The sequence below is a fragment of the Marmota monax genome, unplaced genomic scaffold (assembly GCF_021218885.2).
Source record: "Marmota monax isolate L192 unplaced genomic scaffold, Marmota_monax_Labrador192_F-V1.1 WCK01_AAM20220418_F8-fsc00249, whole genome shotgun sequence".
Lineage (NCBI taxonomy): Eukaryota > Metazoa > Chordata > Mammalia > Rodentia > Sciuridae > Marmota > Marmota monax.
Genome location: NW_026694242.1, coordinates 1,913,891 through 1,918,835, shown reverse-complemented (window position 1 = coordinate 1,918,835; position 4,945 = coordinate 1,913,891). Strand labels below are relative to the sequence as shown.

General features: G+C 46.2%; 1 non-coding gene across 1 annotated transcript; it reads right to left on the bottom strand.

The window, feature by feature from the left end:
• Positions 1-4,872: 4,872 nt before the first annotated feature.
• Positions 4,873-4,945, bottom strand: Trnam-cau (transfer RNA methionine (anticodon CAU)). Its single transcript has one exon. It is a non-coding gene; the product is annotated as a tRNA-Met (tRNA).

Sequence of the window (4,945 nt, the reverse complement as noted above, 5' to 3'; positions counted from 1 at the left end):
AGTCACACAAGTCTCTGTGGGCCTCCCTGCAGGAGTACTGTCCCTGCCTCTCCTGGGTTGGTCACTGAGGGCCACCTTTCCACCCTGCTGTGACAGGGTTGTGTATGGCACAGGAAGGGGGTGTGTTGATTCTGAGCCTTAAATAGGAACTTTCCACCACCCAGGATTCACTCCTACAGACTCCTGGGACCCGAGGAAACAGCCCTGAGGAGGAAGAGGAGGAAAGAAAAGGAGTCAGGAGTGGCTGTCACTGAGGCAAAGTGACGTTCTCAGGTGGCCCTGAGTCCCCTTCCTTCTGCAGGGCTGGGGGTGGAACTGCTGGCCTCCTGGGACTCTACAGCCTCCCCCTCAACAGGACAGGTGTGCCTGTACTCGGCCACTCACCTCTGCACTTAGACTCCATCCCACGGGGACCTGGTGGCAGGGACATGTCACAAGGTGCCACTAGGCATGGTCCTGGGAGTCCTCTGTCATTTTGTTGATTTTTTTTTTTTGTACTGTGGATTAAACTCAGGGGCACTTGGCCACTAAGCCACATCCCCAGCCCATTTTATTTATTATTTTATTTTATATTTTATTATATTTTATTATTTTATTTTATTTTATATTTTATTTTATTATGTTTTATTTTATTTATTTTATTTTATTTATATTTTATTTTATTATTTTATTTTATTTTATGTTATTTTAGAGACCGGGTCCCACTGAGTTACTTACAGCCTTTCTTTTGCTCAGGGGTCTTTGAATTTGTTATCTCCTGCCTCATTCTGCAGAGTGGCTGGGATTAAGGCACATGCTTTGCTTTTTGGTGAGCACTTTAAACTCTGAGGCTTCTTTTTCCCATATTATTATTAGGGCCTCTGTTGAAATGACTCTTTTTTTTTTTTAAACCAGAGATTAAACCCAGGGATGCTTAACCACTGAGCCACACCCCAACCTTTTTTAATATTTCATTTTATTTATTTTTTGGTACTAGGGATTGAACTCAGGGGCACTCGACTACTGAGCCCCATCCCCAGCCCTATTTTGCATTTTATTTAGAGACAGGGTCTCCCTGAGTGGCTTAGAGCCTCCCTAAATTGCTGAGGCTGGCTTTGAACTTGTGATCCTCCTGCCCCAGCCTCCCAAGCCACTGGGATGACAGGCACGCATTGCATTACAATACCTAGTGAAACACCTCTTTCTTAACTATGTACATTAACATATTTTGTTTCCTTGCTTTTTGCTGAAGGTTGAAACAAAATACCTTCATGTTGTTTGTATGCCTACCCATCTAACAGTTGCTTTTGAGTAATCACGATATCATAAAAGGGATATAGGATGTAATGATTACGAGGGAGGAGGAGCAAAAAAATCGAGGTCAAAATGAAAGAAAGAGTGGAAGAGAGAACATGAGAAGTGAGAGGAGAAAAGTAATAAAAATAAGACAGAAAATAGGAAATAGGAAAAACAAATTTAAAAAGTGAAAGATACAAGAAATAAAATATACAGGAAAGAAACAAACGTTCACAAGAACAAAATCCATATGCACTAACCCGCTGAGGCATTGAAATATTGATCTGGGAATGATAACAGTCTTCCAATGAAATGGTAGATATGAGGGAGGAAATAGGATATATGCATGCGTATGTCTCCCTGTTTGCTGGGAGCTGCTTCATGAACAGTCCCTTAGGATGGGTTCCAGGCCTTGGGGACAGTAACATTTCAATTTCCCCAAGTGCTGCTCTCGTTCCTGGACTCCATTCTCCATAATGCTCTCCATTTTCTGTGTCTTTCTTGATATTAAGCCCAATTTACCTAACTAACTACCTATCTGTGAATCTGGCTTCACTGATTCAGTGGAGTGGGGTGGGGGGGCGAGGGGAGAGGCTCTCCAAGGAGGTCTTGATGGAGGCTCATGGAGGGGAGGGGAGCTGGGAAGCTCTGATCTTTCAGACCTGAACCACCCCCCAGCAAAGCTGATTCCCACCTGAGCTCAGCCTGTATCTCCGCCCCTTGGTCTTCTCCCAGCCCCTGTCCCTGCCATTCAGTGGGCTGGGGGAGGTGGGGGTGGACTCTTTGGCCTCTCTGATCTGTAATGACACCAGGCCACATGGCCTGGGAGCCAGACAGAAACTCTCCAACCCAGATTCTCCGAGTCTCTGGGCTCCCTTTGGATCTCAGTGGCATCTGCTCAATTCCTGAGCTGCTTTTGGCCTGGAATTCAAGGTCTGAGCACCTGGTCTAAGTTCCTGCCACTTTGGCATGGAGGTATTGGAGTCCAGCAGCCCTGGTTACTGCTGTTCACCCACAGAGACTTGCAGTGGCTAACAGGCACCTGCACAAGAAAACCACAGCAGCAGAGGCAGGAGACCAAGCAGTGGGGACAGTCCCTCCAAGCTCAGCGCAGTCAAAGACCCTCGGCTGCTTGAACGGAGAGTCCCGAGGCTGTTAACAACCTTGCACCTCGGAATAGAATGGCACCAACTCCTATGCATTGCTCCTGGCTCAGACTTTGGGAACATCCTTCTGGGCTGTGCAACCACTAATCAAGTGTTGCTTCAGGGTCTTGGTGTCCAGACCCCCGTTTCCTGCCCCACTGCCCCTGCGCCATCAGGACCCTGAGTCTCCTGGTCCATCCTCTCACTGTCTGCACAGTTCCCAGGAATGCCGTTCCCAACAATTTCATCTGGATACTGCAGATCAGTACCTACATGCTGAGGTCCTGTGCCACCCACAGGGCCATGGGGCAGTGGGCCACAGCAGGACACGACACCCAAGGGAATTCTAACATAGACGTGCAGAAATAATGGAGACTCAATAAGACCAGCGCTTCAGCTTTTGAGGGGAGGGGTGTCAGGAGCTGCCACATAGGAACCCAGCGCCCCTGAGCCTTGAGTGACAAGAGTGTGGACATGTGGCCAGCCAGCCCTGGGCTGTGTGCGAGAACCATGGGCATTGAGTGCACAGGGTGGACTAAGCCCATGTGGCCCCTCTTTATTTTTTTTGGGGGGGTCGTCTCACTCTGGTCTTTTTGCTTGCTCTGCCATGATCCCCACACAGCTCATGAGATGGGCGTGGCCTCCCCACATGTCAGTCAACCTGCCGACAGCAGACATCACCAGCTAGACTCAACCCCCTGAACCCTGACCCCTTGCCTCATTTGAATGGCTTTTCCCCAATAAAAGGGTTCAGCAGGTGATCTCTCCATATCTCTCCCCCCCCCTCTCCTTTTCTCTCTCTCTTCCCCGACCCCTAAAGTCAGAGGAGCCATCACAGGACCCAAAGAAAAAGTCATTTCTCTGTCTCTGTGTGGTTATTTCGTGCAGCCCAGTTCACCTGGAGTGACCCTGAGTGTTTTAGTAGTGAGACTTGACAATTGGTGGCCTGTATGGGCATTCCAGAGTGATTTGTAGAAATTTAGTGTAGTGGAATTTCTCTCTAGAAGTTAATCATGCTTAGAATTGCAGAGTATTGTGGGCTGAATTGTAGAAAGTAAGTGAATTATGTAGAAGAAAATCTGTGACGTTAAATGGACTGTTTTTGTCTGTAGAAAGAAAAAAAAAACATTTTTATAATTCTAGAGACCCTAAATAAATGCAAAGAGTTATTAAGATGACTAATGGGATGTGTTGTTAAGTTGAGTCCTCTCCCATGGGAAAAGTGCTCCTGTGGACTCTCTTGGATTGTTTTTGGAAATCTTTATATTTTGAAATAATATTAGGTAAAGGTTTTTTGGGGTCTATGTACTAGAGTCTGAGCTTGGAGAGGAAGAAAAGTGGGGAAAATTTGTGTTGAGACTTGATACAAGGATTCTTTACCTGTTAGAGAAGTGAATTTTATTTTCTCTTGTTTTTGTGAAGACTCACAAGGTTTATCCTGAACCTCTTTGCTACATTCCTGTCCTATGGATCAGAGTGGCTGTGACTCAGCTGCTGGGACAATTTAGCTGCTGCTCCCTATGGGGTCTGCACTAGACCCCTGGCCAGCAGAGCTTTAACCCTTAAACAACCTGGCCTGCGTCCCAAGGGCAGACTGCCTTAAGATCTGGTAGGAACACTGGCGTCTGCTGTTAAGACTCACTTTTAAAGTCCCACGTGCTGCAAGGAAGGTACCAAAGACAGGAGAACACAGGCTACAAGTGCAGGTCACAGAGACAAGGCAGCCACCGCCCACCAGAGGATCCTGCCGCCTCCAGGAAATTCAGACAAAGGAATGCAACCAACTAGGGTCACCATGGTAACGCCCCAAGCCTGGCCTGTTGACTGGCTTCTTGGTCCCGCCTCCCATATGTTTCCGGGCTTCCCATTGGTCTGTCCACTGTCACTCAGACAGAACTTCTGGTCCCGCCTTCCAACCACTAACCTGCACTTCCTGTTTCACCCAGACCTGCCTCTGAGACTACACAGAGCCTGCAGTGTTAAGAGTGCCCACCTGGAAATGCTAAGGAAATATCTTTTTCAGGCAAAATCTAACTCCACAGGTTTCTAAGTTGCAGCCCTGAGCCTAACTTACTTTCAAAGCCAAATAACCTAATTTTTTCTTTATAGCTGTATTATGAAGACACATTGCAGAGTAATATGACAAGTTAAAGAAATTCATATGCTTTCTATTTTGCTTTTAATTCGGAAGGTTATAGGGATGCATTTGCATTGCAGGAACAAAAGCTGGCAATGTTCCTATGAAAATCAAGAAACCCTTATTCTAATTCCTGACTATATAATTGCAAGAAATGAGTAAATGTATACAAAGATCGTATTTCAGCTATATCATGCCATGGCCCATATAAGCGTGCACTCCTAGTTAAAAATAAATTGAAATGGATCCAAATATGTGAAGAACCACGTGGTTACATAAAGTTAATATGATTATAAGTTATGCTCTTATTATGTTTGGTGGTGCTGGGGATTGAACCCAGGACCTTATGCATATGAGGCAGGCACTCTACCAACTGAGCTATAGCCCC